This window comes from Eretmochelys imbricata, chromosome 14 (assembly GCF_965152235.1).
Source record: "Eretmochelys imbricata isolate rEreImb1 chromosome 14, rEreImb1.hap1, whole genome shotgun sequence".
NCBI classification, from domain to species: domain Eukaryota; kingdom Metazoa; phylum Chordata; order Testudines; family Cheloniidae; genus Eretmochelys; species Eretmochelys imbricata.
In genome coordinates, this window is record NC_135585.1 from 42,853,066 (window position 1) to 42,879,306 (window position 26,241).

At 48.9% G+C, this 26,241-nt stretch overlaps 1 long non-coding RNA gene across 1 annotated transcript; it reads right to left on the minus strand.

Moving 5' to 3' along the window:
• Nucleotides 1–5,499: 5,499 nt before the first annotated feature.
• Nucleotides 5,500–11,082, minus strand: LOC144274636 (uncharacterized). Its single transcript, XR_013347907.1, has 5 exons — nucleotides 10,767–11,082; nucleotides 10,017–10,292; nucleotides 7,111–7,227; nucleotides 6,746–6,778; nucleotides 5,500–6,199 (listed from the first exon to the last, which is right to left on the minus strand). It is a non-coding gene; the product is annotated as an uncharacterized LOC144274636 (long non-coding RNA).
• Between the last annotated feature and the right edge of the window lie 15,159 nt (nucleotides 11,083–26,241).

The window sequence follows — 26,241 nt, forward strand, 5'->3', positions numbered from 1 at the left end:
CCTGACCCATCCACCTCACCCTGCTCCTTGTCCCCTGACCACCCCGACCCAGGACTCTTGCCCCAAATTGCCCTCCCCCGGACCCCACCCCCTATTCAACCCCCCTTTCCTGACTCCCCCCCCGAGCCCTAACCACAACCGCACCCCCTGACAGGCCCCCCAGGACCCCACCCCCTATCCAACCCCACCCCGCTCCCTGTCACCAGACTGCCCCAACTCCTATCCACACCCCCACCCCCTGACAGGCCCCCCAGGACCCCACCCCCATGCAACCCCTCTCCTGCTCCCTGTCCCCGGACTGCCCCGACCCCTATCCACACCCCCACCCCCTGACAGGCCCCTCGGGACTCCCATGCGTATCCAACCCCCCCTGTTCGTCGACCCCTGACCGCCCCACCCCAGAACCTCTGCCCCATCCAACTGTTCCCTGTCCCCTGACCACCACCCCCCGAACGTCTGTTGCCCCCACCATCGCTCCCTTACCATGGCGCTCAAAGCGGGGCCATGCCGGGAGCTTGGGGGCCTGGCAGGATGGTCCCGCAGGCCATAGTTTGCTCACATCTGGACAAGAACCTGATGAAATGATTAGAAAAAGGACCCTTCAATTCTAAAGCACCATCCCTGCAGTGAAACTGCCCTAAGGACTCTATTCATGTCTGTGTGTATAATGATCAAGACTCTCTCTTTTCTTCTTTTAATAAGTGTTACTTTAGTTAATAAGAATTGGCTGTAAGCATGTATTTGGGTAAGAACTGAAGTATTCCTTAACTTCTTGGGTAATGTATCCGATCCTTTGGGGTTGGCTGAACTTTTTAGATGATGAACAAGATTTTCAGTAATCTGCATTATATTTAACTGGGCTGTCTGGGCGGGAGCCCAAGGCTGGGTGTCTTTAATGCAGGGGTAGTCAATAGGCAGACATGGGCCAAATCTAGACAACCAGATGCTTTCGAATGGAACCCTGAAATGTTTTCATTTCTCTATTATCATTACTGTTGTGGTTTCTTTATTATTATTTTCTCTGGAGTGTGGACTTTGTCTATAGCTTGACAAGGAAATTTTGACCTTGAAAAAAAGAATTGGCTACCTGTGCTTTCAGGGAACTGTGTTTTGGCTTCTGGGTAACCAGTAAGATAGGCATAGAAGGTGTTTTGTTGCTGGTTTGGTGAATCTAAATATTGGAATATCCACCAGTTTGGGGGATTGTCTGCCCCATGCTTTGCAGTTTGTCCTAATTGATCAAGTTCAGCATGCTGCTCCCGGAGCATCAGGCATCTGCAAATCTGCACAGGGAAGTAACCTCTGAGATGTTCTCAGTGTGGAAAATGCTCCAAATGAATGTCCACAGTGGACATCAGAGACGCCTCCATTTCCTCATTCCCACACTCATCAGGGGCATTTGGCTCCCAAGGACCCAGCTGCCCATCACTCGGGTAAGGATCCAGCAGCAGCCGAGCATCAGCTGGTCAGTGACCCTCTGGCTCTGCCTGGCCTAAGCAAACCACAGACAAAGGAGCAGAAGCCCCGATCAGCCCCTCCTCCCTGCTGCAGCCCTGGCTGCTGAGCTGATGGGCCACAGGTGGGGGAAGGGAGAGAGAGAAACTTCTCCAGCTGCTTCCTCTGCCTGGCTAAAGTTCCCCCCTCTCCCTTCCCCTCCCAGCCGGGATCTCCCTGCCATGGAGATGAGGAGAAAGACTGTCATAACCATACAGCTAAGGGTAGCCTAGAATTCCTCCTTACCTGTAAGGGGTTAAAAAGCTTAAGTAACCTGGCTAGCACCTGACCAAGAAAAAACAATAAGGGGAGAAGATACTTTCAAATCTGAGGGGAGAGAAGGCTTTTTTGTCTGTGTGATGCCTCTGCTGGAGACAGATCAAGGAAGCAAGCAATCCAACTCCTATAGAGTTAGTAAGTAATTTAGCTAGAAGATGCGTTCGATTTTCTTTTCTTTTTGGCTTGTGAAATTCTCTGTGCTGGAGGGAATGTGCATTTCTGTTTTGGGTGGTTTTTTTTTGGTAACTTTAAGGTTTTGCCTAGAGGGGGATTCTTTATGTGTTGAAGTTAATTGCCTGTGAGATTATCTTCCATCCTAATCTTACAAGGCTAGTTCTTTGTTTTGTTTTGTTCTTCTAATAAAGTTCTGTTGTTTTTAAAAAAATCTGATTGGGGTTTTTAGGGTCCTAAAAACCCAAGGCTGGTCTGTGCTCATCTTGTTTATTCTCAAGCCTCCCCAGGAAAGGGGCTGTAAGGCTTGGGGGGATATTTTGGGGGAACAGGAACTCCACAGACATGCCGCTTTGACAAGGAGCTGCACGCTATCCTCTGCGGTGATGCCGTGCCACCCCCGAGCCCCATGGGTACCGGAGGAGTTGGAGTCATGGGCCACCGCAGCCAACCCTGAGGATGAGAATGGGAGACAGGGGGTCGATTTTCAGATTCAGGCTTAAATGCAGCTGGAGCTGTCTGGAGAAGAGCTCTGGTAAATATCTTCAACCCCCCTGGAGTTTTTATAGCATATTGGAGGAGGGCATGGGGGGCTCTGGGAAATACTCTATAAGAATTTAAACCCTGATCAGATTAAACTCTGAGTTCTAATCTATAATGGAATGAGACTAATAAAGAAATAACACCGCCTTCATTCTGGGGTTTACATACACACTAACTCCTCACTTAAAGTCGTGCCCAGCTGTGGCCTACCTTATGCTCCTGGTCAGCCTCCTCTATAGGGACCACCCTGTGAGCGCGGTGAGCCTGGGACTCCCTGCAGATCACACAGATGAGCATTTGGTCCTGGTTACAGAAGAGTTTGAAAGGCTCCTGGTGCACATTGCACAAATCTCCTCCTCCTGCTGCTGCTGGGACATTCAGCTGCTCGGCTATTTCTACAAAGTTCCCCAGTTGTCTGTCCCACCTTAGGGTCCTCTGGGGAAAGGTCTCTCTGCACTGAGGGCAGGAGATGTCTGTATTTGGTCCCTCTCAGAACTTGGTGATGCAGGCTTGGCAGAAATTGTGCCCACAATCTAAAGACACTGGATCCTTAAAAAAACCTCAAGGTATGTCTACACTACGAAATTAGGTCGAATTTATAGAAGTCGGTTTTGTAGAAAGCGGTTTTATACAGTTGATTGTGTGTGTCCCCAGGCAAGTGCTCTAAGTGCCTGTAGTCAGCGGAGTGAGTCCACGGCACCGAGGCAACCGTCGACTTCCGGAGCGTTGCACCGTGGGTAGCTGTCCCACAGTTCCCGCAGTCTCCGCTGCCCATCTCAATTCTGGGTAGAAATCCCAGCACCTGATGGGGCTAAAATATTGTCGCAGGTGGTTCTCGGTACATATCATCAGGCCCCCGTTCCCTCCCTCCCTCTGTGAAAGCAAGGGCAGACAATCGTTTCGCGCCTTTTTTCTTGAGTTACCTGTGCAGATGCCATACCACAGCAAGCATGGAGCCCGCTCAGCAAACCGTCACTGTGTGTCTCCTGGGTGCTGGCAGACGTGGTACTGCATTGCTACACAGCAGCAGATTATTGCCTTTTGGCAGCAGACAGTGCAGTATGACTGGTAGCCGTCATCGACATAGTCCTGGGTGCTCTTTTAATCAGGAGCCTGGGCAAACATGGGAGTGACTCAGCCAGGTCATTTCCCTTTTAAGTTTCATCTCGTGGCGATTCAGTCCTACAGGCAGTGCACTGTCTTTTAACCTCCAGCCAACAGAAGATGATGGCCAGTAGTCATACTGCAGCATCTTCTGCCGAGCACCCAGGAGATGACGACGGCTAGTGGTCGTACTGCACAGTCTGCTGCCAGCAAGATGTATAAAGATAGATGAAGTGGCTCAAAACAAGAAATAGACCAGATTTGTTTTGTATTCATTTTCTCCTCCCTCCCTCCTTCCCTCTGTGAAATCAATGGCCTGCCAAACCCAGTTTTGAGTTCTATCTTTGAGGTTTTGAGTTCTATCCTTGAGGGGGCCATTCAGTTTCTCGCAAAGCCACCCCCTTTGTTGATTTTAATTCCCTCTGCTGATGAGCTCTGACCAGCGTGGCAAGCTGCAGGTGACCATGCAAACAGGAAATGAGATTCAAAAGTTCGCAGGCCTTTTCCTGTCTACCTGGCCAGTGCATATGAGTTGAGAGTGCTATCCAGAGCGGTCACAATAGAGCACTCTGGGATAGCTCCCGGATGCCAATACTGTCTAATTGCGTCCACAGTACCCCAAATTCGACCCGGCAAGGCCGATTTAAGCGCTAATCCCCGTGTTGGGGATGGAGTAAGGAAATCGATTTTAAGAGCCCTTTAAGTCGAAAAAAAGGGCTTCATCGTGTGGACGGGTGCAGGTTTACATCGATATAACGCAACTAAATTTGACCTAAACTCCTAGTGTAGACCAGGGCTCAGACAGATGGAGCAAGTAGCTTCATCTCCGAGGCTCTTCAAAGGATTCACGGCTGCAGCCATGGCTCTTTGCAGACAGTGTAACAGGGTAAGTTTCATTTCCTGCCAGACCCAGCAAGCAGCCTTGTAAAGCAGATTGTTAATGTTATGTTGTTACCTTGCTGATCAATTAGAGAACATGCTCGTTTAAAGTTGTGCAATGCTCCCTTATAACGTCCTTTGGCAGCTGCCTGCTTTGTCCACTGCTTGCAGGAAGAGCAGCCCGTTGCAGCTAGCTGGTGGGGGCTTGGAACCAGGGTGGATTGGCAGCCCCCCTATCAGCTCCCTGCTCCCCTAAGTTCCTAGTGTGGCAGCCGCCCAGCAGGCTATCAATTGCTAGCAGTTCAGCTGTCCCTCCTCCCACTGCCATATGCTACTCCTGCCCTCTGCCTTGGAACTGCTCCCCAGAGCCTCCTGCTTGCTGTGCCGAGGGAGGGGAGGGGGACTAATGTCAGGGTGTCCCCCTGCACCCCACTTACCCCATCTCCATAGAATGGGTGTGTGGTGGTGGGGGAGACACGACAGGGCTCAGGATGGAGGGAGCTTCCTGGATGCAGCTCCCATCTCAACCTGCCGATCTTCTTAAAAAGGCAATGTACTTAGAGTGGGGTCAGAGTACTTAAAGGGGCAAAGTGCATCTCTCTCTCACACACACGGTGTGTGTCTCTGTCTGCCATGCTGTCTCCCTTCCCTCCATTGGTGCTGCCTTGTAGCGTGTGAGGCTACATTAACAGCAATGTGTTAACCCTTGAGAGCTCAGCCGAGTGTTAGTTCATCATTTAGCAGTAAGGCATTCCCTGGGAAATATCCCTTCCTCCTCCACCCTCTAACTTCACCACCTCAACCAAGCTTATTGTTTGTTTAAAACTTATAGAGTGTGTGTGTGTGTGTGTACAGTCTTTTGTCTCGTGAAAAAAAATTCCCTGGAACCTACCCCCCCCCATTTACATTCATTCTTATGGGGAAACTGGATTCGCTTAACATTGTTTCGCTTAAAGTCGCATTTTTCAGGAACATAACTACAACGTTAAGAGAGAAGTTACTACACTTGCCCCGAGATTTAATGCGGTAGAACACGTTTCCCAATCACAAAGGTACTTTATTTGTGTCCAAATTTAAATTAGAAATGTCACACTCATAGCAAATGGTAACAGGAATGCCCCTGTCTGTCATAATGTGCTGCCCCTGGACCAGAGCATGAGGAAAGGGAGAGGTAGCACTACTGTGATAGGGGAACCCATATCATCACACTTTGTTACCCAAAAATCCACACAGTCCGCAGGTCTGTAGGTATCTGAGACATGGGAGGTCGTGTGTCAGCCCCCAGAAATCATTTCTTAAAAATGAAAAGCCAGCAAAAAGGTGGAACTGGAGAAGAAATAGGGAAAAACCCATTCCACATCCCCTCAGCCACAGCCAGAGAGGGATAGATCCTCATCTTTCTGCAAGTCCTGCTCCACACAGAGACACTAGCCAACCACCGTCTGATATCTGGAGACTCAGTGGCTCAGTTTGGAGCAGATTTTTGTGTGTCAGAAAAGCTGGTGGCATCTCAGACTGGACCTCGATGAGAGCAAAGAGTCTTCTTCCTACAAACCACAATTTCTGCATTCAGTTTTTTCAAGCGGGTCCATTTGCCTCACAGATGGAGGTGGCATCCCATAATTCCTCACTGGATGGCCAGGGCCACTCTGAACCTAGCTCCGGGCTCCCATGCTCTGGGTGTCTGTTCCCGATTAAGAGCTGGAAGCAGAAACTTCTCCGATTTTTGCTGTGGTACAGAGAGAGAAGACAATTATTTAGAAGTGGCTTTACCTGTTGGGAACCCCAGCTAGGGAAGGCAGATGGGAATTCAGCTGTGGGTTTCCCCCCGCCATGCCCCCTCATGGACCCCAAACTAAGCTCTGTACAGAAACCCCCAGTCCTGACAATGGGCAGGCCTCCAGGAGAGAGCATAACAACCCTACACACCATCTCCCGGGGCTCCAGGTACAGGCCTGCACTCCTGTCCCCAGAGTCATGCTAAGGGGCACGCAGTGCATGCTGGGACGCTGGCCAAGCTTTGCCCTGGGGGGTGACCTTTGGATGCTGTTTCCGCTCTTTGGGGTTCCCTGGGTTTTGAGCGAAGGCAGCGCGTGTGTCAGAGATTCCCAGGGAGCCGGGGAAGGGTGATGGCTGGGGCGGCCCCGCAGATTTCCACAGGCCCAGGAATTGTCAGGCCTAGAGTAAACAGCAATCGGCGCTCATCTTCAGTCACTACTCCCCTCCCACTATGATGCACTGGGGCATCTGGGCCCTGTACCCCAGATTTACTCACTGGCTGCCAGAGCGTAGCTGGGTCTCCATGGGCCTGAAACACAAGCAGAGAATGAGGATCAGTGCAGGGGAGCAGGGTAACCCCTCCCCCATGGTGACCCCGACTCCCCCTTCCCCAGACACAAGGCTCCCCGTGACCCCGATTGCACCACGCTGAGGCCAGCCCTACCCCAGTGACCCCCCCACAATAAGATGCCCAGTCAACCACAGAGCCCACTCTGCCCCCAGCAGGACCAGGCTACTGTAATCAACGCTGCCCCACCTCTCCTCGGGGGTGGGAGGACCCATTCACCCTTGGCTGGCTGGGCTGCCCCATTCCCGAGCCGCCCTCGCATACATCCCAGCTCCACAGGGACCAACTGTTACCTGCTGATTTTCCCCTCCACAGGGTAACGCTTGCTCCTACAGCTCCAGCCAGAATCAGCGCAGCCAGGGCAATGGAGGCCAGGACCCAGAGGGGCAGGGAGCCCTTCTTCCCAGGGGCTGTGGGACGGAGAAGGACTCAGGTCAGCGAGGGGAGTACCCACTGGACCATCCTCCTGGGTCAGCCACAGGCCTTTGCCTTGAACCTCTCCCCAAGGGCCTATACAGAGACCTGGCCTCCAGAGGAGAGGAAAGTCTGAGGCAGGAGGCGGACAGGGATGGGGCACAAGACCGGGCACTCTGCCAGGCACTGCCAGCCATACACACCACACAGTTGCTGGGCCTTTCACTTGTAATAACATCAGCCTGTGGAACTCACCGTCACTGGATGCCACCATGGCCAGAAAATCAGATTCTCTGAGGGATCGGCCATTTCTGTGGATCACACAAATCCCCAGACTAGAAGAGTTCACACTGATGATGAGCAGGGATATTGACCCTTCTGCTACAGGGGCTCACCCCATCTCTGAAACTCCAAGAGGGATGTGCCCCCACCCCCCACCATTCGCCCCACCCTTACTCCAGACAAGCACAGGCTCTGCCAGGCTGCTGTGCTCTACCCAGCAGGCATAGCGGTGCCTGTCCTCCTCCTGCAGGGAGATCTCAAGAGACGACTGCATCTAGTAGGTGCCGTCAGCGTTGGGCAGGATCCCGCTGGACTCTTTCTCCACCAGGATGTCTTTTCCATCCTGCATCCAGGAGATGTGGATGGGATGTGGGTAAGAACCCCTGGTGTGGCAGGAGAGGGTGATGGAGCCATCGGGGGCATCTCTGAGGGAAACTGAGACCTTGGGGTGCACTGGGAGGAGACACAGGGCGTTAGCCAGACTCCGGGGGCTGGGACCATGTAACAGAACAGGTAAAGGCCCTGCAGCATGTCTGATAGACTAAGGCCAGAAGAGACCATTGTGGTCATCTAGTCTGACCTCCTGCACATTGCAGGCCACAGAACCTCACCCACCTGCTCCTGGAACCGACCCCTAACCTCTGCCTGAGCGACTGGAGTCCTCAAATCATGATTTAAAGATTTCAAGTTACAGAGAATTCATCACTGACACTAGTTTAAAGCAGCAGTGACTTGTGCCCCATGCTGCAGAGGAAGGCAACAACCCCACCCCCCAAGGTCTCTGCCAGTGTCTCCTGGCGGAAAATTCCTTCCTGACCCCAAATCTGGTGATCAATTAGACCCTGAGTATGTGGGTGAGACCCACCAGCCAGATACCTGGGAAAGAATTCTCTGTAGCAACTCATAGCCCTCCCCATCTAATGTCCTGTCTCTGGCCATTGGGGATTTTTGCTACTGACAGTCGCCAATGGGCCACACACCATCGTAGGTGGACCCATCATACGCTCCTTGATTAGGCTCAACAAGCCAACCTCTTTGAGTCTCCTCTCATAAGGTAGGCTCTCCATTCCTCAGATCATCCTAGTAGCCCTTCTCTGCACCTGTTCCAGTTTGAATTTGAGGAATACTCACATGTGAGAGAGACCTGGTCTGCACCCATTTACATTGATTCGTAAATAGAGTTAGTTAATCTGGTGTCAATCCCCTCTGTTCTAATCCTTTCTCATATTGGTGTAGCTGAACTGGGTAGTTATCAGCAGAAGCCTGGGCCCAGGTCTCCTTCACTGCGCACGCTCCTGCACTGTAACCCAGCTATATCCAGGCAGGTTTTCACTGGGCCCTCCAAACATGCATGTGCGATTTAGGGGGCTAAGGGCCAGTTGGATTTCCAACCCCCCTCAGTGCCTAACCCCGGTGATTTCACAGGGAGTCAGGCGCCTCCCTTTGGAAATCCCAGCAGGCCCCTCTCTGCATCCTCGGGCACTTCAATCCCGCTGCCACACTGCCCCGAGTCCCTGGCCCTTTCCACGCCTCTGCCCTCGACTGAGGAGGTGCTAGCACTGGGCAAAAGAAGCTCAAGGCAAGTGTTTTTTCTTTGTCGAATGACAAAATGCATCCCCCGCCCCATTCCCAGTCTGCTGCCTTCACACACACAGATGGCTGGGCCTTTTCCGGCTCAAACTTGCCAAAATTAATCAACTCACAACCCAGGGCTGAAACGGTTCAGCCCAAAAAGGAGACGTTGGAGGGAGCTGGAAGCCAACAGGAAAGGGCTTGCAGAATGGAGGCGCCCAGGCAGCCAGAACTGCTAGCACCAGCTAATAAACTGTCTGCACTGGTAACAATTGAGAACAACCCACAGTGCTCGACAAGCTCGCCATTGCTCCATCTCCATGCACTTTACAAAAAACGGTCAGCTTCATTATGCCCATTGTACAGATGAGGAAACTGAGGCACAGAGAGGGGTTGTGACTGGCCCAGGGTGACCCAGCAGGCCAGGGACAGAGCTGGAATAGAACACAGGCGCGCTTCATCACAGTCCCTCTGCCCAGCCACACCACCCTTTCCGGAGATACCCAAGCATAGGCATCGGCTCCGTGGGTGCTCCGGGGCTGGAGCACCGACAGGAAAAAACATGGTGGGTGCTCAGCACGCACCAGCAGCCCTCCTGATCAGCGCCTCCCCTCCCCCGCAACGCCGTTGGCCTGCCACAGTCAGCTGTTCTGTGTCATGCAGGAGGCTCACAGGGGGAGGGGGAGGGGGCGGCACACGAGGGGGAAGGGGGCAGATCAGGGTGGGGAGAGGCAGAGGGGTTGGAGTGGGGGGCGGAGCGGGTGTGGGAAGAGGTGGGGCAGGAAGCGGTGGAGTGGGGGGAGGGCCTGGGACAGAGTGGGGGTCGAGCATCCCCTGGAGCATTGGGAAGTCGGCACCTCTGTACCTAAGTCCCATTGGTGTGACTGTGCCCCTCCCGCACCCCATGCTAGCTCCTTGCAGGCTCACTCACCCTGCTGCCGCAGGACCCCACTCCCCTGCTGCACCGGGCTCTGCAGGGTGTCCAGACACTCGTTTCAGGTACCACCGGACGTACTGAGTCCACGTCTTGCCCGTCTCCCAGCTCTGCTTCTGAGGGAAGGCCGGCTGCTCAGCCGCGACCCACGTCCCCGTCTGGTCGTCAAAGCTGATGAAGTCCCTCCCATCGTAGGCGTACTGGAACCTCGGGGGTCCACGAGGGCCTGGCCGCTCAGAGCGCAGCCCACGGGAACCTGCTCGGTGTGAAACCCTGGAGGCGGGGGAGGGAGAGAGCTCAGACCGGGCACTGAGATCTGGGAAACGTGTCCATAGGGTGGGGTGGGGTCAGTGACACCAGCGCTTTGCCATCTCTGACCGGTGCTGAGCGAGCGACCAGTTCCAGAGGATGCTGAGAAGCAGGCGGGTTCAGAGCAGAACCATGACCAGGGTCCTCCTCGTTTCCCATTGATTTCCAGGCTCAGCAGCTCACAGGGTCTGGCCCAGCTCCGAGACTCTCAGCCTGGGGAACAGTGTCCCACAAGGGAAGGACTAGGAGCCCCCTTGCTGGAACCTTTCCAAACACACTGGAGACGGCTCTGGAGAAGCCCCTGTCTGGCCTAAGAGTGAGGGGCTCTTGGGGGCTGTTTGCAAAGGAAATCCCCCTTTGGAGATAGTCTCTCCCCCCCGTTTCTGCCTCTCCCCAGACAGACAGGGGAAGCCACCGAGGAACCCGAATGCCACTCACTTGCTCTCAGTGATGGGATAATGGATGGCGGATGTTCAGGGTCAGCAGACGTCCCTCGCCCTCCTCCTCACTCTCCAAGCCCAAGGCAGGCTGGAGAGGGTGGTGACCTCAGGAGTTACCCTGCCCAGCCAGCAGGCAGGGTGATGACACTCGGGCGATCCACTGGCTGTGAAAACAAGAGTCTGTCTGATTGCCAAGGGACAGAGAAACGCAGCCAGCAGCAGGGGGGTGCAGAACACGGCCCTAGGGCGGAGGTGACAGCGCCTCCAGGATCCTGACATCCCAGCACTTTACACACCTTCCTGAAGCCTCCCAAACCCACTGGGCTGTAGCGATGGGACCCCAACCCTACTGATGGCAAACGGACCTCAGCTACCAGCTCAGGGTCACACTGAGTGTCAGAGCCATGGATGGACCCCTTCACTAACCACTGCCGCACACTCCCTCCCACAGCTGGCAATTGCAACCAGGCCCTCATGTCTGGTCCCCCTGCCTTTGAGAGGGAGTGTCACTCCTGCTTTCATTGCTGCCTCTTGATCTGTGGGACTTTGGGCAAGTTGCTCCCACTCTCTATGGCTCTCTGGGACTCACATCCCTGAATGGGCTTTAAAAAAGACAATGGCTCAAGTTTGGCCCCAGCTAGTTCTTATTTCTCGAGATTAGCCATTTTAGCAAAGTTTAGAATTCTTGACATTCATCACCTGGAAACATCCCTTTCTCCTTCACAAACGGCCTTAACATCCCTTATCTCACCCAGGCTCCCTGCTGCCTGGAGTTAGAGAATTGACCCTGTTCCCATTGGACCTACCCAAGGTGTCACACAGCAAAGCGGTGACGGAGCCAGAAAGAGAAGCCAACAGTGATGACTCCTGTTCTAACTATGAGACAACAACCCCCCGGAGGCAGGGATAGAGCCCAGGAAATCAGGTGTGAACATTTTCATGGAAACCGTTTCTGTCAGAAAATCCATTCAGACGAAACCACTTTGTTTCTTGAAATCATAACGAGTAGGATGAAAATTCTTAGCAAAAATATTTGTTTGCAAAACAAGAGCGTCTCCTGTTTGTCACAGTGCATTAAACTGTCTCGTCGTACACAAAGAGGAGACACATGATCTAGCAAATAGAAAAAGAAGTACTTCTGGCACCTTAGAGACTAACCAATTTATTTCAGCATAAGCTTTTGTGAGCTACAGCTCACTTCATCGGATGCATCTGTAGCTTACGACAGCTTCTGCTCAAATAAATTGGTTAGTCTCTAAGGTGCCACAAGTCCTCCTGTTCTTTTTGCAAATACAGACTAACACGGCTGCTACTCTGAAACCAACTATGATCTAGAAAATTAGATGAGATGCTTCAGTCTGAGCTAAGCAGTTGCTGCTCTTCACAATTTCAAAAGAATAAAATACAAATCCAATCGAATATTAGGTCATAATCGGATATGGCTCAGTGTGATAGGACACCCCTAGTCTGCACTGCTCCGAGTGACACTCTTCAGTGGATCCCCAGCAGCCACCCATGGCGAGGTAGGTGGGAGAGGATTGTTATTCGTCCTTGACAGAAGGAGAAACAAAGGCTGAGAAAGGAGCAGGGACCTGTCTTAGCTGATGCAGCCAGTCAGTAGCAGAGTTGCTCTCAAATGAGCTACAGACCAACAATTGTTCATCATAATTATTCAACAAGTATTTGAGAAGAATTGGAATGTTCGAGAGGATCATGAACTGCTCCAGGACAATGAATGGAGACCAGCATCAACATTGGTCAAACTTATAACTGGTTTTGACTTATTTGCTTGGTCATAAAAGAGAACAACAAAGACCAGAGTTTCCTCCCTGTCAATAGCCCCCTCCTCAGCCAATCAAGGTTGAGACTTTGGGGGGTGGGAGGCTAAGGGTTCTCATCAAATAGCCCAAAGAATGGCCCTGGTCACCACCGAGGGGATCACTCTCAGAGCCCAATTCCAGTCTCACCTCTCTGTGAGGGCCTCCCACAACCACCCCCCCTGGCCCTCGCTCCACACACAGAGCTCCTGGTGGTGGGAGGAGAGCAGAGGAAAAGGACAAAGGAAGCAAGAAGAGAAAGGTAGGAGGGATAGAGGAAAAGGGAAAACAAAAAGGAGAAACCCCAATGTCCCCAGTAATTCTAAGGGACAATGTCCTAGGTCGGAAATAAAATGCTGCCCCCACAATCTAGTGTTTTCCCTTCCTAAAAATCAGCTGGCACCTGATGGATCAGACTGAACAGGTTCCAAACCTCTCTGAGGCTCTTACCTTCTCTACAGAGATGTCTATTTTCGAGCAAAACCACTAAAAGAAAAGGAGAAAACTCCGAAGAGGGTCCTCCTTGTGCTCACGTACGTGCAAGTGAATGCTCTCTCAGTCCTCCAGAAGAGACCTCGAGAAGGAGACGTGCTGAAGCAAAGCCACAGGGATCTCCGAGGTTGCCCCTGTCCTGCACCCCTGTCCTGCCTGGCTGATGTCAAGATCTCTCTGTGAGGTCATTGCCTCCCCACCACCTTTGTCCAATAGGCTGAGGTCCTGCCAAAGGCCTTTGTGATGTCACTGCCACACCCACCCCTCCCCTGCAGTGCTGATGTCCTGCCCCTGTCCAGCCACATTGGATGTTTCAGCTGCTTCCCCTGGATCACCCCACTCAATGAGCGTTCATTGTGGGCTCAAGCCCAACACAGTAAAACATCAGAGGCTTCTCCCCATGCTACACTCAAGTTTTCATAAATGAGCAGGCTTTATGGACAGAAGAGACAATTTGAGCAAGTCATCTGACCCCCTGCATATCACATGCTTTCTGTTGAGCATAGTAGCTAGTTTTTGACTGCAGACGTTCCAGAAAGGCATCTCATCTTCATTAGAAGACATCAAGAGGTGGGGAATTCCCACCACTTCCCTTTCTAGTTTGTTCCTTTGGTGATTCATCCTCACGGTTGAATATGTGTGCCCTCTTTCGAATACGAATTGGTCTCTTTTGAGTTTCCAGCCACTGTTATGCTTTTCTCTGCTAGATTAATGAGCCCTTTCCTACCCAATATTTTCTCTCCATGAAGTCACTTCAACACTTCAATGATGTCACCTCCCGATCTTCTTTATCGTCTACACAGGCTGAGCTCTTTCAATAGTTCATTCGCAGGCATTTTTCTCCAGCCCTCAAAATGTTTCATTGCTTTTTGCTGCCCCATCTCCAAGATTTCCAAATCTTTTTTCAAAGGTGGATGCCAAAACTGTACGCAGGATTCCAGGATCAGTCTTCCTCATGGTGTGTCACCTCCCTATGCTCCTCACTGCTCTTTTCATGCATCTAATGATGGCTTTAGCCCTGTTCACCACAGCATCCCCCGGGTGCTCATGTGGAATGGCTTGCCAAGCATGGCCCCTAAATCCTCTTCACACTCAGTGCTTTCCTGGATACACTTCCCCATTCTGTAGGTGTGGCCTGCATGCTTTGTTGCTAGCTATAGGACCCTTCATTTGGTTCTTTTCCAACTTGTTTTCTTTGAATGGCTCCAGCTTATCAAGGGATCCAATTGCTCTGTGTCACTGCCCTCTCCTCATTAATTACCACTCTACTACTATTTTATCACCCACCAACGTTAGCAGCAGTGATTTTTTATTTGGGTTGCAGTTCATTGATATTTATTTTCAAGAATTAGTCCTTGAGAGCCTCTTCATATCCCTCGTGCCCAGAACCTGCTCCGCACAGCACAGCGAGAAAAGGCCACCCAGCCCAGCTGTGCCCTATAGGGCTAAGCACAGAACAAACATAGGAGCTTGTGTCATCCATAGCTTCTGAACAACATATGGGGGTCATCAGCTTTCAAAGACACTCTAGTCCGGTAGCGTAGACAGTCCCCAAATGTATCTAAGTGTCCCGCCTTGAAAAACAGGAGAGAAAAAAACAGAACCTTGAGTAGCTTTATTTTATAGTCTTGGAAACTGAGGCACAGAGGAGCAAAGAGATTCGCTCATGGTCAAAAAGCCAGGAATAGAAAACGACAGATCTGCTGATAGTCAGTCCTGGGCCCTAGCCGTGTTTGTCTTGGCCTTTCTGCTTCAGCTCCAGTAACAACCCGAGTCGAGGTTTTCTTCTTCTCCGTGTCCTTTAACTTCATGGCACTGCAGAGGAAAGATTTTTTCTGACCAGCTGGCTCTAATGCTTGGAGATGTCTTTCCAGAAGACATGATCTGGCTCAGTCTCATGTCGTAGGTTTTCTGGAGGAAGCACTCAGTGCCGTTCTAGGGCCTGTGTTACACAGAAGATGGACAGAATGGTCCTTTCTGACCTTAATTTTTTTCTTTTGCTAGGAGGATAAAGCTGGACATTTTCCCTCAATCACTTTCCTTTGGAATAATTTCAATCCAGTCCAAAGGATTTCCTCTTCCATTGTGACTTCAGCACCTTTCCTAGCAAACAGTTACTGTTCGAGCACAGGTTTCCAGTTTCAGGCTGTCCCAGGATGAGATGGCCATGAAAGGGGTAGTAGCTCAAGTGAACCTATCCCCAGGTGAAGGGAATAAGTGCAGGGGCACATGAGAAGGAGCAGCATGTAACTAGGATCCATGCCTGGTGAGTGATATAAGGACAGCCTGTGCTCAGCCAGGAGAGAGACCCGCAATGGGAGCAGGCCTGGGAGGGGCTTGGATATTCCTTTAAAGGCAATTTGGGTACACAGTAGGGGATGGCACAGCCAAGCTGCTAGGGTTGGGAGCTGGGTCTCCTGGCAGTGTCCAGGAACGAAAGCACAGCACCTGCCAGAAAGGGAGTCCCCACAGAGGGACGCCGTAGTCTCCCAGGGAGGGAAAAGGCTCTCACTGCCATTTCTTAACCTCATGGGGTGTTCTCCTGCCAACCCCACCCCTATTCCAGGTGCCTGAGGGAGCAGGAACCAGAGGCCATCCTGTAGCTGGGGCAGAGATGGAGGTTGATGACCTACCTGCCCGTGGTGACCATGGTGCAGGACAGCCCTCAGGACATGCGAATGTAGCTCCAGATATGCAGAATGAAGCTTCCCTTTGCTGGCACGAGACCTTGCAGGTTGCAGGGGGTGAGACAGGCACTAACTTTTGGTAACCCTCAGTGGGATCAGAGGGTAATGGTTTGTAGAAAGTGGTGTTGGAGAGCTTTACAAAAACTAGGCAAGCCATTTACAACACACACTTTGTTTCTCTACAAAAGAAAAAGGACACTAAACTCTCTAAACTACTACATGCCACAAGGGGCCACAACAGTGGTTCCCTTAACCCACCCAGCAATATTGTTAATCTATCCAACTATACTCTTAGCCCAGCAGAAGAATCTGTCCTATCTCGGGGCCTCTCCTTCTGCCCCTCCACCCCCAGGAACATGATACAGTTCTCTGGTGACCTAGAATCCTATTTTCGACGTCTCCAACTCAAGGAATATTTCCAACACACCTCTGAACAACATACAAACCCACAGAGACCTTCCTACCAAGACTACAAAAAGAAGGATTCTGGGTGGACTCCTCCTGAAGGTTGAAACAACAGACTGGACTTCTACAGAGAGTGCTTCCGCCGACGTGAACGACCTGAAATTGTGGCAAAGCAACATTACTTGCCCCATAACCTCAGCCGTGCAGAACACAATGCCATCCACAGACTCAAAAACAGCTCAGACATCATAATCAAGAAGGCTGACAAAGGAGGTGCTGTCGTCATAATGAATAGGTCGGAATATGAACAAGAGGCTGCTCGGCAGCTCTCCAACACCACTTTCTACAAGCCATTACCCTCTGATCCCACTGTGGGTTACCAAAACAAACTACACCATCTGCTCAAGAAACTCCCTGAAAAAAGCACAAAAACAAATCTGCACAGACACACTCCTCGAACCCCGACCAGGGGTCTTCTATCTGCTACCCAAGATCCTTAAACCTGGAAATCCTGGACGCCCCATCATCTCAGGCATTGGCACCCTGACAGCAGGATTGTCTGGCTATGTAGACTCCCTCCTCAGGCCCTATGCTACCAGCACTGCCAGCTATCTTTGAGACACTACTGACTTCCTGAGGAAACTACAATCCATCGGTGATCTTCCTGATAACACCATCCTGACCACTATGGATGTAGAAGCCCTCTACACCAACATTCCACACAAAGATGGACTACAAACTATCAGAAACAGTATCCCTGATAATGTCACGGCAAACCTGGTGACTGAATTTTTTGACTTTTTCCTCACCCATAACTATTTCACATTTGGGGACAATGTATACCTTCAAATCAGTGGCACTGCTATGGGTACCCGCATGGCTCCACAATATGCCAACATTTTTATGGCTGACTTAGAACAACGCTTTCTCAGCTCTCATCCCCTAATGCCCCTACTCTACTTGTGCTACAATGATGACATCTTCATCATCTGGACCCATGGAAAAGAAGCCCTTGAGGAATTCCACCATATTTCAACAATTTCCATCCCACCATCAACCTCAGCCTGGACCAGTCCACACAAGAGATCCACTTCCTGGACACTATGGTGCTAATAAGCGATGGTCACATAAACACCACCCTATACTGGAAACATATTGACCACTATGCTATTGGCCTTGTTAGAACTACCTGCCCGTGGTGATCATGGTACAGGACAGCCCTCAGGACATACGAAGGCAGCTCCAGATCCAGGAGCAGCTTCCCTTTGCTGGCAGGAGACCTTGCAGGTTGAGGGGGGGTGAGACAGGCACTAACATGGGCATGGAAGTTTGGGGAACAGGACAGAGGCCGGGGCGGGGCAAGGAGGGCAGGGACCTGGGAAGAAAGAGGGAAGATCAACCACTTTCTGAATGTGGGTAAGGAGAGTGTGAAATTGAGGTGCCACATGGAAGCTGGATTGCCATTTGGCCGAGCGTCTGAAGAATCACTACAGCTAAAATAGAAAAACTATTAAGTGTCAGAAGAAGATGAATCATGGAATTCAGAGTTCAGGGCTGACCAGCAAAGATGTCGTATATGTCATAAACCAGTCTGCACTCTGCCACCTCCCTGGTCTCGGAGACAGGGGTCCATCCCTTGGACAGGGGTTAAAAAATCTTTCTCTCAGACACACAACTGTGAATAGTTTGGAAAACAAACCCTACTTATAATGTTGTTTCACTGGCCCTGCTAGAAACTCCAAACTCCACCCTCCAACCATTGTGAACCAGGACCAGGGACACCATTCCCCTCTCCTGTCTACAGGTACCTGTGCACCTGCAGACATTGCAGCTGGCACATGCATTGGTGCAGGCTCTGTCACGGAGCTGGATGAATCACCCTGCTGGCCCACATACCCAGCGTTCTCTCCCTGAGCAATCCGTCCCGCTGTCTGCTCCACCTCTCTTCATCCAGGAACCTCTAGAGCAGTCTTTCTTGATGGATTGTGTCCTTCTCCTCTTTGGCTCTTTTGGAAGCCAGGTGCTTTTGGCTTCTCTTTGCCTCTATTGGCAAACCTCCTGCACGGTCCTCGTCCTTCTGGCCCACTGCTGGCCACTTGTAGCACCCACAGTCCCACGCAGCAGTCTTGGCTCAGCAGGCGTGCAAGTGTCTTCCAGTGGAAGGAAACAGAGACTATATTCATTGTACTGCCTGGGGTGGGGGGAAGAATCCCCCACTTTGCTTTCTGTCTGTACACACTGTGGAATGCTTCTAGATCACTCTTTCATAAATTCTCGTGTACTCTCCATCTCACTTCCGTCCCTGGAAGATTCACAGAGGCACAAGCAACCTGTCTGCCGACAATGGCCAATGCCAGGTTCTCCAGAGGGAATGAACGGAACAGGTATTCATCAAGTGATCCATCTCCCGTTGACCATTTCCAGCTTCTGGCAAACAGAGACTAAGGACACCATTCCCATCCATACTGGTTAATAGCCATTGATGGACCTTTCCTTCATCAATTTCTAGAGTTATTTTTTGAACCCTGTTATAGTCTTGGTGTTCACAACATCCCCTGGCAAAGAGTTTCACGGGTTGACTGAGCATCAACCTCTTGTTTTACTTTAAATCAATTACAGATAATTAAGACGCTGGATCGGACTGACGCAGGGTAGGCTGCAGTTGTGTTTTGGGGACCTTTACCAATCCTGGCTCTGACTTTGGGGAATCCCTTAATATTTTAGAACTATCAGAAAACCAAGTAATTTTCCAGGCATGTGATAGGATCGCATCAGAGTACGCGGAGGAGCTATTGAGGGCAATGGCGTGTGAACAGCACATCAATGAGTGCAATGGTTTTATGAGATACCGGGGACAAGGGGAGGGTGACCTACAAAAGCTCTCTCTACCCAAACATTTGAAAAAGTCATCCAGAATTCATGCTTCAAAAAAAAATTCCGACTATCACCTTCCAGGAGCAGAAGGAAATCAGGACAAAAAGTAACAAACTTTTGAATTAGAATGCAGTCTTCTGCAGGCTGCAGAGTGGATTCTCTCTTACCCTCCTCCCGAGCCCGGTAATGGAGATGCCAGGATGACACAGGGCAAAAGAATGTCTGCTGCATGAAGCATCATCTAAAGTCACCTTCCAAGGAGTTCAAGAGAAACCAGGATAAAATCAAGGATTCAAAATTCCTATTGTTACTGCTAGGTGGGGTAATAATTTGCTACCTAAAGAATACACCTGAAGAATTAGATGAAAGTACCAATAGAACAAAAAGCTCGACTTGCAAAAATAGCCCCTCAGGCCTGCTAGGCTTGTTAGCCGTTAATAGTATGGAATGCTGTACCTTCAAGGGTATCCCCTCTCTGTTTGGACTTGTGATGAGGAATACAAATCCCACTCTGGGCAAGAAGGGGTTAAGGAGCTGCTCTGGCTTCAGCCAGACCCACCCCAACACATCTGCAGGGTAGCCACAGACCGGATTTAAAAGGGACAGGAACAGCTCACTGGTGGGCAGACCTGGCAGAGGAAGGTCCTTTATCTGGCAGATCCTGAGGGAAGGCTGGCTCTGTCCCTCAGCAACTGCCTGAAGGTCCCGCCCTGACATGGGCAGCGAGTTCTATGGGCCTGTGGAGCCCGGGCACCAGGAATATTCCTGTCCCAGGGGCCCGGCTCCACCAAAGTTTCCAACCTCTCTCACACACACACACACACACACACTCCCCCCGCACTTCCCCCAGCCCCACCTGCTCACCCCGGGCAATTTAAAACAGCCCGGCGCCTCCCGCCGCCACCCACAGCGCAGCGGGGCTGAGCGGCTTCCTGCACGCTCGTTGGAACTTTTGCACCGAGTTTTCAGTTTCTTTAAAAAAGAATCCCTAAATGTTTGAGGGAAGCATACAGGTTCTAAGATGTTGTTGTTGGCGGTATTGTTTAGCTGAAAAAACAATCTCCATTAAAAAGAACCCAGCTGAAAATTTCCAACCAGCAGTAAATGTTAAATAAATTGGGGAACATTAATATTGCCTGATAAGAAGCTGATTTCAAACTCATTGATTCGATCTCATCTCTGTGATTTCTCTTTCAAGGGGATAGTTGCGTGGAGGTAACAATTGAATAAGAAGTAAAGTTGGCAGCACACAGAATGTTTTTTACAGAAGAGCCCCTTTAAACCCTGGCTTAGAGTTGAACCAAGCAGCCAAAGCCTGTCTATCCTGACCCCATTCAAGGACACACGGGAGCTGACTGGGAGTGGAACCCAGAGTTCCTGGCCTAGCTCCACACTGCTGCTGGCTGAGTATAAATGGTGTAAATGGGTGTACAGAACTTACACACAAGACACGGAGCTGTGTTGGCATTTTATTCTATTAGATTCATGCCCAAGTGGTAAGCTTGGTGATGGTCGCAATGGAGGGACCTTCTTTGCAGGAACTGTTGGATTTGGAGTGTGCTTTGTTCCATCCTTCATACTGTATTTTATCAAGCCACACCTTGTGCCAAATCCTCAGATTGGGTAAAGTGATGAAGGAGGTTACACAAGTGTGATAATATTACTGATTGATTGTCAGAGGTGAGGAGCACTAAGAACACCTAGTCATTGTAAGTGATGAGTTCTATGTACCTTTGACATTCCTAGAATGAGATATTAGGGAAAGGAGAAACAGGGCCATTCCCTCTGTCACTCTAGTCCTGATCATTGTCCTTCTCATTCCCTCCACAGCCATCACACAGTGTACTGAGGAAGAAAATGTCCAACCAAACCTCCATGATCGAATTCTTTCTCCAGGGATTCTCTGATGTTCGGGAGCTGCAGATTTTACAAAGCAGTGGTGTTTCTACTGCTTTACCTGATATCCCTGTTGGGGAACCTTCTCATCATCACAGCCAGAGCCTGCAACCACCACCTTCACAACCCCGTGTACTTCTTCCTGATGAATCTGTCCATCCTAGACTGTGGTTCCATCTGTGTCACCATTCCCAAATCTATGGCCAATTCCCTCATGAACACAAAATCAATTTTTTATTCTGGATGAGATACCCAAATCATTCTTTTCTTATTCTTTGCTTCAGCAAATTTTCCCTTACTGGCCATCATGCCGTACGATCGATACATCGCCATCTGCCAACCATTGCACTTGGAGACAGTAATGAACAGGAGAGCTTTCGTCCAAATGGCAGCCAGTGCCTGGATCAGTGTTATTCTCTACTCTACAGTGCACACCAGGAACACATTTGCAATATCCTTCTGTGGAGGCAATGTGGTGCACCAGTTCTTCTGTGAAATCCCCCAGCTCCTCCACCTCACCTGCTCTGACTCGTATCTCAGGGAAATTGTTGTTATTTCTTTTCATGTGCTTTTAGGTTTAATCTGCTTTGCATTTATAATTGTGTCATATGTTCAGATCTACAAAACAGTGCTGAAAATCCCTTCGGAGCAGGGCCAGCATAAATCCCTCTCCACCTGCCTCCCTCACCTCACTGTGGTCTCTTTGTTCCTTTTCACGGGCACCTTCGCCTTCCTGAAACCAACCTCCAACTTGACCTCAGATCTGAATCTCTTGGTGGCTGTTCTCTATTCTGTGTTGCCCCCAATGATGAATCCGATCATCTACAGCATGAGAAACAAGGAAATGAAAGGTGCACTGAGTAAACTGATAGGTTGGAGGTTATTCAGCAAGAATATAATGTCTATATTTCTCCACTGATTGCAAGTTCATTCTGTGTTTCTTTATGAATAGAATCATCTGATGACATTATTGCCTTCATGAGAACATACTTTGCAATCTTTTTATGCAGAATTGGGTATTTGCATTCATAAAAATCCAGACAAATTTAACCCAAGAAAATTGGAGTTACTCTAGGTTTACATCAATGTAATTAAGATCGGAATCTATCTATCTATCTATCTATCTATCTATCTATCTACTGCTAGACACCACCATTCAATGTGATAGTCACTAGCCATAGCAATGTTCCTAGTGGGTTCTCTGGCTCTTCTTAGTCAGGATAATAACTCTGACGGAGGTATCAACACATTTGTTCTTTGGTTTTTGTGTGTTTGTCAGTTTTTTAGTTTAATTTTGCTGAGTTGTTTGTTGCTTTTATTTGTTTCTTTGTTCCAGGTGGGTTTGCAGGTGGAAAGGCCTGTTGAGATGGTGAGAGTTTAGTTTGACAGGATTTTCAATGTTTGCCTTCTCCTGAGAGTGTTCATATGTCATCTCTTTGATGGGATTTTCTGAGTGAGCTGAAGGTTTGCTCCCCACCGTGATAAAAGGGTGCAAAAGAAGTTTCTGCGTGGCTAAGTTCCTCCTGACTCGATTATGTATATACTGTTGGGATATTATTGTATTATGAATGATGTCTTAGGGGAGAAAGAGCCTCAGGTAGCTGTCTTTTATTATTTTAACCTGAAGAAGAGCTCTGTGTAACTCAAAAGCTTGTCCCTCTCACCAACAGAAGATTGTCCAATTAAAGTTATTACCTCACCCATCTTCTCTGTGTAAGAGCTGTGTCATTCTTGCTATGGTGCAAAGACTGTTTGGAAGAGAAACTTTTTCCAATGTTTTCTAAAGAAAATCCAACTTGAGATAATGAGGCCAGGTTTGGATCCCATTGAAGTCACTGAGGTTTAGCCCCTCACTTCAAAGAAATTAGGATTTGGCCAAGAGCCTGTCTACACAAGGATCCAGAATTGGCTGACAGACTCCTGGAGAAAGTGACTGTGACCGAAATGTAAGGGTCTGATATCCCAGCTCATCTGAACCAGCACCAATGTAGAGTAAACACATTCACATAACCAATTTAATACTTCTGAGGTTCTGGCCCAAAGTCTCTGGGCTACACTCAGCGGTGACATGAACACTGGTGTAAGTTACTTGGTTGGGATCATTTTGTTCTAGCCTTGATGTAAGTGGAAAAGTGCCGTCACATGCACTGATCTGGTGCTCCATATGCTATCCCATGTAGATCTACTCATTTCCAAGCTGAGAAAGGATCTCAGAAGTTGTTACTATTAGAATACCATCTTTGTGCATGGTTCTGTACATTACATATATGACGGACAAAAACAGATCATGTGATTAGATAGAGAGACAGACAGATAGGATCATTTATTCTCCTAACACTCAACCTCATTTAGTCATAATGACAGATTTCTCTTTAATTGTGAATTACGTTAGCTAGCTAGATAACAAATCACGGATGTAAATTATTGTGCTTCTTCCTGTTAATGATTGTCTTTGTCCACTTCATGATTCTCTTATAAGTACTCGTTATTAAACATTATTTAGCAAAGATGGTTTATGACTCTGTCTTACTCCATCGCTCATTTACAAAGAGCTCATCAAAAGTACTCAATGTTTAGACTTCCAGATGTTTTGACTGGATACATTTTAAACATGCTGTGTTTTATTTCTCTGATTAAATGAACATATCACACATGGGTTCCTGAAAAACCAAGGGGCTAATTCTCAGCTGGTTTAAATGATCATCGCTCTGTTGAAGTCAATAGATCTCTGAGAATTTACACCAGCTGAGGATCTGGTCCAAACACATGAGTGGCCCCATTGAAGGTTTAAAGAAAAACTTATACTTAAGTCCCTGTTGGTAATGGGTTAGGGCTATGGATAGGGCTTAAGGATAACCCCAAACTGGTGTCAGACCCTGACACTGTGCAAGGTACTCTCCTTTCCCAATCAAATAAAGCCCTGCAATTGGTGCACTGGAATTATTCTCCCTTTCTGGGTTCTGGATGATTAACATGAAATAACAGTTTATCCCAAAGCCAGAATCTCTGGGTCTTCTTCTCCAAACTCACCAGTACAGTGTGCCGCTTCCTAACCAACCTCTCCCTCCTGGACGTCCTGCTCACCAGCATGGTCATCCCCATGGTGAGCAATCAGGAGACGAGTTCCTTCCCTAGCTACCATGCCCAGGCCTACTTCCACTGCCTGATGGACTGCATGGAGTTCTTCTTCTTTGATATCATGTCCTCAGACTTCGAAATGGCATCTCATACCTCCTGCAATACCTCACTATCGTGAGCAATCGGATCTGCCTCTGCCTGGTGGCTGCCTCATGGCGAGGGGTAACATTTGCAGAAACTCTTCTGTGACAAGTGCAACATGCCTTAGTCACTCAGGCCAGATTTTTAAAGGTATTTAGGTGCGTTGTAAGATCTTCAAAAACATCTTATCACTTAACACCCATGGATTTCTATAGGTATTAAGCATCTAGGTTCTTTAGGTAATCCTCCATAGGCACCTAAATACCTTTAAAAATATGGCCCGTATTATAGGTAGAAGTGCCAAAGTCACGTTTGAAAATAAGACTTTGGTACCTAAATAACTGGGTGAGGGATGATAATTTTACCCAGTGGCTGTAAATGGAGGAGAATCTGTGTGCGTGTAAGTGTGTGTGTGTTTATATGAGAAGAAGAGGGAGAATGTCTAGTGAGACAAGGTTGAGCCAGGTCTACACTGGAAAAGTTTTGCTGATATAGCAATACAAACAAACTCTCCTACTGTAAATGGACTAGTAGTTTTGCTGGTATTACTTACACTGGTTCTCTGAGAGAAACAAGCCACACCGCAGAAGCATTTGTAAGCTGGTTTAACCATGTTTACAAGAGGGGTTTTACCGGTATAGAAATGTTGCCCAAAAAATCACACTTCCAAGCTGACATTGCTATGATGGTGAAGGTTTCTAGTGTCAATCTGTCTTATGTGTTTCTTTTTGTGAGATTACATGATAAGTGCAATGTACTGAGACATTGCTTTCAGTGTGTGTTTGCTAGTCAAGTACACTGCTCACATGTGTGGTGTTGTCAACGTACATTATTGTGAGTGTATACCTGAGTTGAAATCAATGTGTATGTGAGTTTTCTGTTCGTGTGCGTCCATGAGAATGTACAATAACATGTGTTTATTACAAAAAATATTGCGTAACTTTTGTGTGTGTTGTCAGTGCTTCTTCTGGCGTGCAAGTTTGCATTATTGTTGTGTTTGTGAACACACAATATTGTGTGTTTATTAGTGAAAAATATTGTGTGAATACATGAGTGTTATGACTGTGGATTATTGTGCTTGTGTTTGTAAGGGTACATGATTGCATATTTATGGGAAAATATGATTTTGCTGCATGTGTGTGTTTGGAAGTGAACATTAATAAGGACTTACCGCTGAGCCTGGGATAAACATCAAAAGCTGCTGTCTTCCTGCAGCTCCTAAGATAGTGAGATTTGAGTCCGTTCAAAGGTGATGTCTCCAATGCATCATTTCCTCCCATGCCAAGTGCAGCTCATTTCAGGAGTCCTTCAACCTTTGTATTTGCTATCTTGTTAATTTTAAAACAAAATTTGCAAGAATTATTTTGAGCCACATTTTCAAATGTCACTTTTATTCTGCATCCTGAAAGGACTCCAGAATGGTGCAAAAAATTCCATATTTGGGCTTTTATTTTCAAGGGAGTCTAAAGAAGTTAGTATGTTACACCAATAAAATAAAAACCAGCAGGATCTTATTAAAGGGGAAAAGGCAAAATACCACATTTATTGTGAATACAGAAAGAATCATAGTAAGCAGTTAGTTATAGCTATAACATTCCATTCAGTCTCATATTTATTCACACATTCATTCATACACACACACACACAGGTTCTGCAAGGTTGTTATCATAGTTATCAGCCTTAGAGTTGCTCATGCCAAGCCACTGGCCAGGTGGCCTGGACATGAGGAAGGAGCAGGGCCTTGTCAGATACTCATCTGATGCTCCTGGAAATTGGTTTGCAGAATCAGACCCCCAAAGTTCTCACTTTCTAGAGTCTATTTTTATAGGAATTTCTTCCTTTGCCAGTCTATGGGAATTGCTTCATCATGCAGATGGCACATTCCTGACGGCTCTGTGCTGCTAGATGTTATCTTATTCTTTGGTTCTCCCATCCTTGAGGCTGTTGGGTGGATTCCAGTCTGCCCTCTGGGGGCCCTCTGGTTATTTCCACTTGATGCCTTCTTCAGCCGATGGACACTGGATTCTTAGGCTGGCACCTCCCTGATCATTCATTTATTATCCACACCAAGCATCCATCCACA